Here is a 15,446-nt window from a genome sequence, read left to right on the forward strand (position 1 = left end):
ATTAAATGTATCAAATTCTAATAATTTGTTCCACCTGGTTTCCCAGTGATGGGTTGCAGCTTGAAGGGCATCTGCTGCGTAAAACATATGCTGGATAAGTTGGTCCCTTTATTCATCAGGGGTCGCCACAGTGGAATGAAACACTAACTTATCCAGCATATGTTTTACACAGCGGATGCCCTTCCAGCTGCAACCCAGTACTGGGAAACATCCATACACACTCATTCACACACATACACTACGGCCAATTTAGTTGATTCAATTCACCTACAGTATAGCGTATGTCATCAGAAGGAAACCCACAGGAACACGGGGAAAACATGCAAACTCCACACAGAAATGCCAAATGACCCAGCAACTCACACCAGCGACCTTCTTACTATGCAAACCACTGCGTCACTGTGTCACCCCCCCAAAAAAAAACATATTTTAAAGCTGTATCACACTTGTATTGTTTTTGATGCCTGAAGACTCCTCTTGTATTTGATGCAATATGCATTCATCTGATTGTATTCCTCTGGGAGAGCTTGGCTGATCTCTCGTGAGGCACTGGAGCACAACGGATCACGACTTACAAACCTAGTGAGGTTTATACATACACGGCAGAGAATGCCATAGTAGAGGAATGCAACTGATACACAATCAAATCACTGACTAGAGGAATCTGCCTCCAAACACCACAAGCTAGTTTGAGAAAGAAAGTGAGCTAGAATGACTGATAGTAAGTGCTGAGTGCCTAAGGCTTGCTCTGGCATTCACCAATCTCTTCGCTTGACTCAGCTGCCCGTGTTTCTGCTGCCTGCTTATTAGCATTATAATCTATTTTCCCTCTTTTAATGACTATTCCGCCTACTACATTTGGTTTGTTCATCTGCTCTACAGCTGCTCAACAAGCTCATTTGAGAGAAAGGCTGGTCACATTTGTTATTATGTGAGTAAATACTAAGAAAGAGGTATTTAAAGGGCATCTAGGATGCAAAAATCACTTTTGTAGGGGGTTTATACACAGTTATGTGGCAACAGTCTGTGAATATAACCAGCTTCTAAGGGTAAAAATGTATTTATTTTATTTTTTTATAATCACACTTCATAAAAACAGTCTGCAGAAACAGTTTGATTGACATTCTCCCTTTGTACGTGTCATCAGAGTGGGAAAGCCCTGGCCATTAGTGATGATCTCTTCTTCATTAGCATAGGATGTTATTGAACCTGCCATTATGCTGACACATAGGCATTTGGGAGCCCAGTCTCATTTCAATTTTAAGCCACAGTCACCAAAATGGAACCAATTGGGATAAAAGCCTCACGATATTCATGCATAAATAGACATGTTTATGTTCTTTAGTAAGGCTTAAAAACTGCGTAGCTTCATTCGGAGCCCTGTCTGATTCCACTTGATTCTTTCAGATGTGCACCCAGCTCTGTGAGTTCATCAGCTATAGCCTACCTAGAAACTGTGCCTGGATTATGGAGGCTTTCAGCAGTGCTTCTGACTGAACCGAGCCCAGTTTGATGAGCAGTGGTCGGTGTCACCAAGAGGATATCCCCTCGGGACACTATAAACAGGCACTACATCATAATTCATACCTGTCAGCATTGGGATGTGAAAATAAGGGATATGCCCACCATAATAAGGGATCCCCCCCCTTTTTTTTAATCCCCAAATTACTAAATATGTTCATTTGGAGCAGTTTCATAGTAAATAATCAGTTAAATGTTCAGTTTTGAGGATTGCATATGAAGTCGAGACGGCACCTGTAATGAAAATGAAAGGGAATCCCGCTGTTTTTATATTTATTTCAAAGTGTTTTCATGCCTAAACAAAGCAAAAGCACAGAACAGACTCACATTTAAGAGCAAGGGGCGTCCCCTGGGTGTTGGGCGGTATGGGTTTCGTAAAGGGAGGCTCGGCTCTTTAATGTTTATTTGCCACCCTTCAGAGAAATACTGAAAATGCGGGAGAAATACGGGAAAATACCTTTACGGGGTGATAGTGGGATAGAACTGTAAAATACGGGAGAATCCCGGGAAAAATGGGAGGGTTGACAGGTATGTCATAATCACGCTTACACAATAGCAAGCTTATGATTGGTTAACGCGGTGTGAATGTCCATTAAAATTCAGATTTTCCGACTCAAGCTATTCGCGCATCATTCGCACCACCTTATTCGTGCGAAACGCATCACAGGATGTCTATTCGCATCTTTGCATTAACTTAACATGTAAATCACTCGCGCTTGATCCTTCATCTGGTGTGAACGCAGCATGACAGGGTCAGTTTCAAAGAGTAATAAAAAATATTTGTGGGGCATTTGGGTCTGAAACTTCACATACACACTATAGGGACATTGAGACTTATTTTACGTCTTGTAAAAGGGGGCATAATAGGTCCCCTTTACATAAAAATAAATAAATAAATGAAAAGGTTGTCAAATTTTGCAATTTTTTCAAATTATAACTAAGATAATAAATAAAGAATTAACAAATTAACATAATTTTTAATTTAAAGATAAATAAATAGATAAATCTAACAGTAGAATATTAAAGTAAGTAGATTGGTTACATTTGACATGTTTTATAATGTGAGTGAATACTAAGAAAGAAGAATTTAAAGGGGACCTATTACGCAAAAATCACTTTTATTAGGGGTTTAAACACAGTTATATAAACTATATAACCTGCTTCTAATGGTAAAAAATTTATTGATTTTATTTTTTATAATCACACTTCATAAAAGCAGTCTGCAGAAACACTGATTGAGTTTCTCCCTTTTTACATGTCGTCATAGACGGAAAGTCCCACCCATTAGTGACAATTTCTCCCTCGTTAGCATAGAACATTAGTCTTGTTTTTGAATCTGCCACTATGCTGGCATTTGTAGCTCCGCCCTCTTTTAAAAATAGCACAATCTCAATTTAAAGCGAAAGTCACTAAGATAAACAATTAAAATTAAAGCCCATAAGAGGTAGTTTCAAAGAGTTATAAACAATTAATTGTTGGGTATTTGAAGCTTAAACTTAAAAGGAGGTAATAATAGGTCTCCTTTAAATAAAAAACAAGCAAACAGTATCATCAAGAGGCATGTTGTCTAATCAAGAGGTTGTTAAATTTTATTACTTTTTTTCAAATGTAAAAATGTAAAAACTAAATAAAATCGAACTAAAATAATAAACAAATTAGCATGAATTTTGATTAAAAAACAAAACAATAAATAAATAAACCTAACAGCACAATATAGAAGTAGATTGGTCACATTTTACATTTATTATTATGTGAATAAATACTAAGAAAGAGGCATTTAAATTTGAGGGAAAAACATGTCTAATGCTGTGATCACACCAGACGTGAATGATGCATCAAGCACAGTGATTTACATGTAAGTCAATGCAAAGAAGCGAATAGACATCCTGCGGCGCTACACATGCGATTGAGGTGGAGCGATCGATGCGATTCGTGCGAATGAAATGGCGTGAGTTGAACGTTTTGTGTGTTTGACACGCTTAATGCTCGAATCGCTGGAGTTGGACAATCTGAACTTTAGCGGACATTTGCACCGCGCTAACCAATCTGGAGCTTTCTTTTGTAGGGGCGTAATTATGACGTAGCGCCTGTTGTTAGTCTCCAGAGGGAAAATCCTCCTGCTGTCACCGAACAACAGTTAATCAAACTGGGCTTGGCTTAGTCGGAATCACCGCTGAAGTCTTCCATCATCCAGGTATAGATTCTGGAGGAGCTGATGAACTCACAGAGCTGGGTGCACCTCTGAAAGGATCTAGTGGACTCAGACATGGCGCCAAACGAATATATATGCTATTTTAGCTTTCCTAAAGCACAAAAGCTATTCTCTCAATAAAATCCATGTTAGCCATTTAGCAATGAAGCTAGAGTCACCGGTAGACAGAAGCCCCGCGTCATATAACGCGAATCTGTGTTTATTGTGAAGTGAATTTGACGCGCGAATGAACCAAATTTAATGCACGAACAAAGCGAGTAAACTCAAAATGTTCACACGTATATTTACACGCGAATAGCATGATTAATTTACACGTTCCATGTTTGGTGTGAACACAGCATAAAGAGATATGTTGTTTAATCAAGAGGTTGTCAAGTTTTGTTAGCATTTACATTTTTTATTGTAAAAACGGAATAAAATTGAACTAAATTAATTTATAAAGAATAAACAAACTAACAATGTTTGATGTAAAGATGCTGTAGGTGGGTAAATAAATAAATAAATGTAACTGTAAAATATTAAAGTGAGAAGAAAAGGAATGTAATAAAATAACTGGAATTGCAGAATGTCTGGACTGGCTTATTTCTTCGATCCATGTCCGTGGCAGTGCCTGGTAGGGGTTATCTGACGCTGGTGGTCTGATCTTTTAAGTGCTGTTTGCCCTTCCACCGGTAACCTTGAATATCAATTTAGTGTTGTTTGTTAGCATTCCCATAGTGCTTCACCTCAACATAACATTACTGTATTGTAAATCAGAGTGGAAAAAAAAATTGAACATGCATTATTTTTTCATTTATACTCCACAACAATGTCTAAAAACTATGATTGGATTATTCTGTTGAGTGGCATTGCTAACACAATTGAGCTAACTCTTTTATCCAAAGTGACTTCCAAAGAACTGCGGAAATGGTGCCTTTGGAGCAACCAAGGGTTAATTGCTTTGTTCAAGGGTAGAGTGGGGACAATGCTGTGTTGGGATCTCTGTAATTCTCACTGTGATGAATCACATCCAGCCACTGAACAGCTCAGACTTTTCACCTTTAAAAACATTTTACGTCATAATAAAAGCTCATGTACAGATGAAGTCAGAATTATTAGCTCCACTTTGAATTGTTTTTTCTTTTTAAAATATTTCCCAAATTATGTTTAACAGAGCAAGGAAATTTTCACAGTATGTCTGATAGTATTTTTTCTTCTGGAAAAAGTCTTAATTGTTTTATTTTGGTTAGATTAAAAGCAGTTTTTAATTTTTTAATAAACATTGAGGTCAAAATTATTAGCCCCTTTGAGCTATATTTTTTTACAATAGTCTACAGAACAGACCATCGTTATACAATAACTTACATACAGTAATTACAGTAACTAACCTGCCTAGTTAACCTAATTAACCTAGTTAAGCCTTCAAATGTCACTTTAAGCTGTATAGAAGTGTCTTGAAAAATATCTAGTCAAATATTATTTACTGTCATCATGGCAAAGATCAAATAAATCAGTTATTAGAAATGAGTTATTAAAACTATTATGTTTAGAAATGTGTTGAAAAAATCTCTCTGTTAAACAGAAATTGTGGAAAAAAAATATACAGAGGGGCTAATAATTCGGAGGGTAAAATAATTCTGACTTCAATGTAAAAACAGACACATCTTATGTTGGAGATTGCTTTTTGAAACTGTCTATGTTAGCAGAATCATGAGCGTACAGTTTAGACTGCATTGCCAGAATTGCCACAATAACAGGCGCAATAACAGACAATTGCTAAAACAACCTCCTTTTACTACCAATTTGATATTCCAGGTCAACATATGGTATGGTGGAAGAATAAATTGAAGATAACTCTACAAAGAATTTTAATTAAACTTAGCTAATGTATGATGTCAACCATTATATAGCTAGCTAACAGAATAACAAAATATTTGCTTTAAAAAGACTCTACTCCATCTTTGATTACTGAGACTTGTCACCAAACTTGAAATACATTTGTGTAACCACTTCCGTTCTGGTTTCTGTATCACTCACCTAACTTAATCCTCAATCTCCCAGTCATGGCACCAATGTAACTCCCTGATTCTACTTGCATGGGAGATGGTGCACAAACAAGAAATACAGCAGGCTCTAGCATGACTTTTAAAGCCAGAAGAGTGAAGTCTACTAGTTACTAGTCTACTAATTCTACTCGCACTCTGTTATACTCACTCTACAAACGTCATTTCCTTCCGGGTCACGGCACCAATTTTAGACTTATGAATATATTTACCTCACACTAAGTGGGATTTAAAAAAGCTTTGGGTCTTTGTGGTTTTTGCCACACAATAAAGCCCTTGGCTTGTTTCCATTGTTTCCATTCCCTCGCTGTTAAATAAAACAAAGTATGGCTTCAAAATACAGATGATGCATAAAACAAATAGTACCTCCACATTTTAAAAACAGGAACAAAATAATTCACAAATACATTCTTTCATTCATTCATTCATTCATTTTTCTTTAGGGCTTGGTCCCTCTATTAATCAGGGGTTGCCACAGCAGAACAAACTAGCAGTTAACATACCTAATTCTTTAAAAAACTCTTTGTGCAAATGTGATCTAGGATGAATTTTTTAAATTATTGGTACTGATTTATTTTGTGCCTTTTGCAATTTATCTTTCATATTCTGTGAGCAGCTACTATACCAAAATGAGGTAGCATAATCAAAATGGGGTTGAATTAAAGCTCCTGCCAATAATTTTAAAGAATGAACATCCAACAGATCAGCTTGCCTTGCTAAGAACCTAATTTTTCCACATATCTTCGTAAAAACCTTTCTTGCCATAACATCTCCTGATAATTTATTATCTATTAAACATCCCAAATAATTTACAACTTCTTTCGACTCAATTTTCCAATCATTAATCCTAACTACAAAACTATCATCCTTCTTTAATTTCACTCTCGAAGCTAATAGAATAGCTTCTGTTTTACCTATGTGTAAAGAAACTTTATTATCTAAAAGCCAGTTGCACGCACTTCTTAACTGGGAACTCATAATTTCTTCCATTTTTTTCATGATTACTTACATTCAGATAATAAGGTAACAAAGATTGCAGGCCTCTCTTTGACTTTTAAAGCTCTTGGATGGAGTCAATCTAGGGCCATATATACTTGCGACATAAAATAAAGTTTTGCAAACAAAAAGTATTGAACAAAAATTGTAAAATAATACAAATCTAAAATCACAAAGGGAAAATTGAGCTTTGACAAAAAGAAAGGAATTTTGCAAACAAAAAATAAAGAACTGCATATAAAAATCAAGTATTGCAGAAAAAAGAAAGAAAAAAAAACAATATTTGCAATATATATATATATATATATATATATATATATATATATATATATATATATATATATATATATATATATATATATATATATATTTCCAGTATTGCCTTTACAAAAACTCTCAAGTCAATTGCAATGCTCATTTTGATTTGCATTTCAGTCAACCATGAGCTTGCGATGCTGTTTTCTTTTTGCACTTCACATTTCTGTGCGTTTCACTTTCTGGCCCTGATTTGACAAGGAGGCGGAGTCACAGGAACTGGGGCATGTGCCTCCTATGAAGCAACGTCATCAGCTGGAGACAAAGGAATTCAGCCATGAATCGCTGTCATAAATCTAATCGAGATTTAGTAAAATACCTGAATCATTTGTTTTTGGGGGGAACGTTTAAATCGTCAAACGGTAAAATTCGCAAATCAAAATGACCATTGCAATTGATTTGAGAGGTTTTGTAAAGGCAATACCTGAAAAAAAAATTAGCAAATATATAAATATTAAAAAAATAGCAAATATATTTTTTGCAATACTTCATTTTTATTTGCAAAATTCCTTTTTATTTGTCAAAACTCAATTTTCCCTTTAAATAATTTTAAATTTTTTTGCTCAATACTTTACTTTGTGTTTGCAAAACTTTCTTTTTTGTTGCAAGTATATATGGCCCTAGATTGACTCCATACTCTTGGAATAATGTTTACTCACACAACTCCAACAAGAAGCCCCTCAAAGGGATAGTCCACCCAAAATTTAAAACCTACTATTTACTTTTCCTCAATTGGTTTCACACCTTCATGAATTTCTTTCTTCTGTTAAACACAAATAATGTTTTTTTTTTTTTTTTTTTAAAGAAATCTGAAAATATACCTATTGACATCTATAGTATGAAAAAAAATAATAATAATATGGAATTCAAGAGTTTATATCTTTTTCAAAACATCTTTTGTGTTAAGCATAAATATTTGAAACAAGTAAAGGGTGAGAAAGTATGAAACAATACAAATGTTTGGGTGAACTACCCCATTTATTCTTCAGTTACATTCAGGTGTGGGATTTACTTGTACATTCATCCACAGCCTAGCATTATAGTCGCAACATTTTAATTCTTGTGTAAGGCTTGTTTATAGTAGTTAGCCATTATCCTAGCCAGAGAAACATTGGTGTTTGTGTCTGTCTGGATATTGATCTGAGACCAGATTGACTCATTAGTGTTGAGGGTCTTCCCCATGTCAGCACTTCCTGATATTGTGTTTTAGTCCTATGAGGCCTATTCACAAGACGGGGAAAACCAATATAGACACAATGCTAGTCATATGTATATCAGATGCAGCCATTTTCAATGGCCAATTTAAAGGTTAATGTGTTTTGACAACATTCTTGACCTCAGTGACCTTTACAACTGGAAGGTGCTGCTCTGTGGTTTGTGTTCAGGCGATGAAGTGTGCGATTTCTGTATCACCAGGGAAAACACATCATTTTGCTATTGGGTAGCAAACAGATAGCCCCTCCCCCAAACATTACACTATTGGCTGAGCATTGTTGCTATGTTGAACTGGTAAGCGATGGTGAAACAAACATGGGGGATGTTTTGCACCATGGATAAACAGCAATATTATTCCCCATTTCACAAATTCCCAACAGATCTTTCAAAATGTGATGTTGTGCAGAGTAAAACAGCAGTAAAGTGCACATTGCAGGATTTTTTTCCACCACAGGGTCTTAGTTGCATGACTAGAAAAGAAAAGTTCCTATAGAACTGCAGAAATTCATTAAACTTTGATTAAACCGTTACAACCATACCGCCAGGGACATTAAAATGTAAATACAATCACTGTTTATGTCATTTCCTATTTTCTTGAGGATGATAATCAGAGATGGCAAAAGTACACAAATCCTTTACTCAAGTAGAAGTACAGAGGCTCATGCTTAAAACGACTCTGGTAAAAGTTGAAGTACTGATTATACTTTTGTACTCAAGTAGGTAAGTAGTAAAAAGCCTCAAAAATGCACTTACGTAAAAAGTACCCATTACTACTACATATTTTAGTTTCACTATATCCGGTTTCCCCCATAGTCCAAAGACATGCAGTATGGGTGAATAGATAAACTAAATTGGTCCAAGTCTATAAGTGCATGTGTGTATGCAAGAGTGTATGAATGTTTCTCAGTACTGGGTTGTAGCTGGAAGGGCGTCCGCTGCGTTAAACATATGCTGGAATAATTGTTGGTTCATTCCGCTGTGGTGACCACTGATAAATCAGGGACTAAGCTGGAGGATAGTGAGTGAGGAAAGTTAGCTAACTAGACCTCACATCCTATTTTATGAAAGTAGCCAAGCAGCATCACACCCTGCAATATGGCACCAACATTGCTCAAAAAGTCTGCCCATGTTTCATCATCATGACGCAAACTCGTTTATCATGTAGTTTTGCGGCTGTTAGATCAAAATCAACAGCTGCCATTAATGTTGATACACTCTAAAAATAATTCTGTAGGCCTCTGTATTTTTTATAATTAATGTCTTATATTTTACACTGAATTCTGTACAAAATTTATTGAATTTTTTTAAGTTTTATATTTGATTTTTTTAAATTGAATATATTGAAAATATATTTTATTTTGCTAAAATAAATACTTTTTTGACTGCAAACTTTTTTTTTTTTTTTGCATTAGCAGCTCTCATACACAATCCGTTATTTTAGTGATTTTTTTCCAGGAAATTGGGGATTTTTTTGTTTAATAGATAAACATTAATTCTGTTGAAAAAAATTTCTATGCTAAAACCTACATACAGTACACAGGCGGACTACAACCAACATAACCTGTGCATGATCTTTTATTCATGTGATAAATTCAGTATCTTTTGCATTATTTTTGTATTCATAAATTGCCCAGTACAGTTACTTTTGTTGATGTAAAACATTTGTTAAAAACTGTTATTGAAGACAACAGTATAGGCTTATATGTAAAATCATGTATTCAATAAAAAACTGAAAAACAGCATAGATAGCATAGAAGGAAATATGAACTTATCAGAAATAAAGAAAATAAATCTCAATACATAAAGTTTTTATAAAGTATTTGATTGTTTTAGAACTAAATATACAAATCTTTATAAAATATCAATTTTTTCATGGTATTATCTTGAAATGACCAGAGAAATCCCGTGCAATATAATCAGTAGTGGACAAAAGCCTCCAAGCTTAAGCCTTTAAATTGTATTTTTTGGAACTGGAATGTGTCTCTCTTGTTTACCTGTGATCTGATTGAGCATAATGTGTCTTATTACCGCGTAAACAGTAAACACTCTTTCTCATCTGCGAAGTCATCCTTGCCTTTCTCATAGTAATCTTCATAAACTAGCCTACATACGGCATGTGATAGCCTTGATTGAAAAAGCCACGGGCTACAGCACGCAGGCGCACAATGACAAAAATAGATTGACTGTATCAAAAATATGCTCAAAATGCGAAATGACAAGAAATAATATAGACTGCGCCATCAAATATATGAAAACCAATGTAATAAGCCCAATTTAAAAATGTAAGGAGTAGAAAGTACAGATATTTGTGAAAAATGTAAGAGGTAGAAAGTTAATAGTGGAGTAAAGTACTGATGCTAGTAAAATCTACTTAAGTACAGTAACGAAGTATTTGTACTTTGTTACTTCGCTTCACTGATGATGATATATGGAAAAATATATGGAAAAAAATATATGGAGATGTTCAAACATCTGTTCTCATTAGTAAAATGCATCCATGACGAAAGAAATTCGATGCCCTCCTTACTGCATAAAGAAATACTTCTATATCACATTACAAGCGTCAAACTATGAGGACAAAAAAATTTGCAGAGACATTTTCCACAGTCTGTTGTGTTAACTCAGGATGACGCCTCGGCTTCTTTGCAGTAACTCAAAAATAGTGTGAGACTGCAAAAGGTCACCACACATTTCACTGTGTGTTTTGTGAAGCATAAAATGAACTTATGGGCCCATAGAATACAGCCCCATAGCATAAGCATCCATTAGGACGCCATCAAATTCACACCTTAGTAATTCCAGCCGTATGTGGAGAGCAAGAGCAATCCCATCGACTTAGAAATAGATAACAATTACCTTCAGCTTCAAATCCTACCTTAATTTGGCAGGGGAAATATTCACTGCAATACAAGGTTTATCATGCAAAACCAATGACCACTGGAGCTGGGGGAAAAACATTAGTCGAGGTCTTTTTTCGGGGGTAAGTATTGAGTTTCTCAGACCAGGGCTTTTATAATGAAATAACTGGCCCGGACAGAAGCGAAACTGAGAGATGTGTGCGAGTTAATGGGCTTTTCATGCAAATGAGGGATGGCTGAATTAGTGAGGGTGCCCATGGAGGCGTTCAGGAGAGAAGATCTGCTTTATTCGAAGCCAGTGCTGTTGAAACCTTTTATCCTACAGTATGTTGTTCGCTAACCACGGATGAGAGTAGTCCGCTTTAACATGAGCTTGTCTGATTAACCGATGGGATAGGGCTTTTTGTTCATGTCGGATAAAAGCGATCAGCTGAAACGATCAACTTGAACTCTGTGTGAACAAGAAGTAGTGCATTGATTGGAATTATATCTACTAATAGTAGTGATGTAGTACATTATAGAAAAAAAAATCAATATAGCCTTCTTTTAACGTGAACTTCGTGCCCAACTGAGCCTGGTTTCTCTCAAGTTTTTTTTTTCTTCACTTTCGTCAATTGTATTTTTGTGTTATCTTTCTGTTTCTGAAGATATTTAGTGACTAAAATATTATTTTAATAAATATACATGCTTCATTTTCAAAATGGAGGGGTAGTCATTTATATATACTCACATAACTGAGGTAAAATGATGTACTTAATTTGGTTTTAAATAGTCTGAGAAAATGTCTTAGTCTAGTTAAAAATAAATAAAATGGAAATTATATGACAAACACATGTTTTTCGACTTTATTTCGTCGACTACACAGAATACAGCAAAATAAAACAAGAATAAATGTCCCTCAAACTATTTCACACATACACACACAATCATTTCCTCTCATCCCCTATCCATTTCTCAGTATAATTTCACTCCTTTTAAAATCGCCACCCGCTTCCGTCGTGCCAAGCCTGAATTGATTTTTTTAGGAATTCAAAGCCTTTCACCTCTCCAAGTCCGTGTTGTGCCAGCACTGGGTGTAGTTTGCATATGACTAATCTTCTGCCGTGTTTATATGTAATCTCATATCATTTCAGGCCTTGTCCCCTGTTTTCTATCTTTCCTCTCTCTCAGCTCCTGGCTGTATCTCTCTTGTGAAACACAATCCAAATCTACCTTTAAACACATGCAAATATCCACTAAGACTGATGAGGACTCTTGCAATCGTGTGTAAGAGCACCTAATGTTACACATAAGTGCCTGTGGGCGTTTATTTTAGTGCTTCTCAACTGGTGGGTCGTGACAAAAAAGGGTATCACGTCTGCTCTATAGCAATGCAAACAATGAAATGCAACTTAGCATAAAACTGTGCATATTTATAATAGGAAAATAAGTATGCTTTTAACGGGGAATGAGAATATCTCTGTTTTTGATGTCAGGGGTTTATTTGGCCTGGTGGTTGTTCCAATCTGGTGACTCATTTTATTTATGCGTTTCAAAAAGTTGTCAAGTTTCCCATTCAATGCAAACTCATATTTGCAAACTAAACGCAATTTGTTCATATTTGTCAGTGTGTTTTTTAGCCTGGTAAATCAGACTTTTCATGTTGTTTATGCGTTTATAAAATTGGAAAAATTCCCATTTGGTGCAAATTTATCTGTAAATTATGATTTTTTTAGTATAAGGAGTCAAACTTCTGATGTTAATGATGACTATGATGATGATGAAAGCCTTTATTTGTCACATACACTGTTACATGCAGTGACAATTGGACCCCTCCAACCATACACAAGCATCACACATTTTAGGGGAAGACAGGTCAGACGAGAGGTATCACATAAGGGTAAATAAGATACATTAGGGAAAATTTTATGCATTTATGAAATCGTCAAGTTTCCCATTTTATTTAAATGAATAAAGTTGGATATGGATATTTCACATAGATATTTTTTCCCAGTTTTTGTTCAAGATTTGTTTATGGATTTTTAACATTTTCAGGTTTCCTATCTGATGCAAATTCTTTGGTCACATTTAACAATAAGGTTTCATAAGTTAATGTATTTACTAACATAAACTAATTATGAACAATATAATTTATTAATCATAAAACATGCACGCATTGGCATTGGTTTGGGGTGTTTATGAGGAATCGCCATAGGCTTAATGTATTTTTATTGTAAAAACCAAAATTATTTTGCCTTACCCTATCCCTACCCTTAAATCCAACTGGAATTCACTAGAAACCTATGGCAGATTTTGAATATCAAAAGTAGTGGTGTCACGATACTGGAATTTGCAACTTCGATACGATACCTTGAAAAATATTGACATTCAATACCATTTTCAATACCATGGGGAAAAAATTCTGCAACATTAAAAGTATGCAAGTGAAGTAAAAAGGGAAAACAAAAACTAAAACATATAATGCTTATACCAGGTACATCAGCAGTGCTTAAGTCCAAACGACAATAAATTAAAAAGAAAAAAAATTAGTCCAATCTAAAAAAATTTTTTCTAAAACAAAAGTGTTCAAATCTTAATATTATTCATCTTTAAACAAAATTTTGAAACAACTTTATTTATTTATTTTATTTTATTTTTTTATTTATGGTGTATTTTAATTGTTTAGTTTTTGATTATTCAAAACAGTTAATGCATTTCTTAAAACAACTAGTCATTTGTGCACATCATAGTAGCAGTTTGTCGTTCCTTCCAACAAAATGCAAATGCTTTTCGACAAGTATCAGATGCTTTCATACAACTCTTTGCTGTTTTAGAACATTATCATTTGCTTATGTCATGTCAGTCAAAATGAACTAAACTTGTGATTGCTGAATAGTAATTCCATATAAAACTAATAGTCCTCATTTCATTACTTGAGTCATTACACACAAAAATGTTGAACTAGTTGTCAAAATATGTCTAGCAAATTTCATAATTGTTTTTTCCTGAAAATGTCTTCTAAATTCAACAATTTCATAAATGATTTACAGACCTATGCATATTGTAGATTCAGTTCCAATATGATCTGCAATATTTTATACAGTTGTGCACAGCTCTACCCAAAGGGAGTTTATATTTGTTGTAAATAAGGGTGTGTTTATTCTTTTGCACAATGCTGTGAATAAATTAGAATTGCAAAGAGCAGTAAAAATGTGAAACATACATATTCAGTGTCTTGTACTCAGATACCTCACTAAATGCAGTGATTTCTTACTTTACTGTAGTTTTTAAATGGCTGTGCAAAAGTATATAGTGCTGTCTTGAGCATTTCAGGAAGTGTCACCAAAATTGGACTCTTTTGTATTGGAAAACATTTATAGAGTAAGCTGTCATAATGAAAACATGACAAAGCCATTTGACTATCTTGTTCATAAACAATGGTGTCAGGATTTTTCATCCAGATGACACTGATACTTTCATTGACATCAATACTTGCTTTTGAGGAATGAGCTATCCATTTTGAGCAAGTGACACGCTTTTGCAGGTTGTACTGATTGTTTTGAGAAATGCATTAACTATTGTGCAAATGTAAATAGTGTTGTGAAAAAAGCACCAAAGCGATTGAGATAAACTGTAACTCATAAATATCAGTATTTGATACTTTTTTTAATACCATAGGGAACAAATTACACAACATTAAAGTTTGCAAATTAATTAAAAAGGGGGGAAAAAGTAACTTAAATATACCAGGTACATCAGCAGTCCTTAAGTCCAAAACACAATAAATTACAAAATCAAACTAAATTAGTGTAGTTAGTCCCAAAAATATACCCATATTTCTAAACCTAGGGGCACAAATAATTACATAAAAAGACAAGTAATACTGAATTAAGTATTAAATCTAGACAGAAACAGGTGAATTTCCACTAATACAAAAAGCTGAGCTGTACAGCATAGTCAGTTGAGGAGCACTGCGGACTGTAGTACAGCCCTTTTTCATTGCAGTTGTATTGGCGCAGAGCTATTAAGTTGGAGACCTTTTAGTCTGCAGAGATGAGCTGGAAACACATCTTCTCTTCTCTCGTGTTGACTGTTGTAATTGTTTTGAATCCTCCAGGGCAGTGACTTGACACTCTCTGAGACGCTGTGCTCTTGTGATGTTTTTCGCTCTATTCTCACAGCATTATTAGCTATATAAATCTACACAGGGGTGAAAAGCCACGGCATTCTCAGATCTGTCTACATAGCAGTTCAGATATACCATCACATGGGATATTAAGGGAGGTTAGAGCAGGACACAAACTACTT

The 15,446-nt window shown here is 34.8% G+C and overlaps 1 protein-coding gene across 1 annotated transcript in view; it reads left to right on the forward strand.

Moving 5' to 3' along the window:
* The window catches only part of LOC130214966 (potassium/sodium hyperpolarization-activated cyclic nucleotide-gated channel 1), a 212,891-nt gene that overhangs the window by 92,371 nt on the left and 105,074 nt on the right, over window positions 1-15,446 (forward strand). The gene's annotated exons all lie outside the window — the stretch shown is intronic.

Source organism: Danio aesculapii, chromosome 21, assembly GCF_903798145.1.
Source record: "Danio aesculapii chromosome 21, fDanAes4.1, whole genome shotgun sequence".
In the NCBI taxonomy this organism is placed as follows: domain Eukaryota; kingdom Metazoa; phylum Chordata; class Actinopteri; order Cypriniformes; family Danionidae; genus Danio; species Danio aesculapii.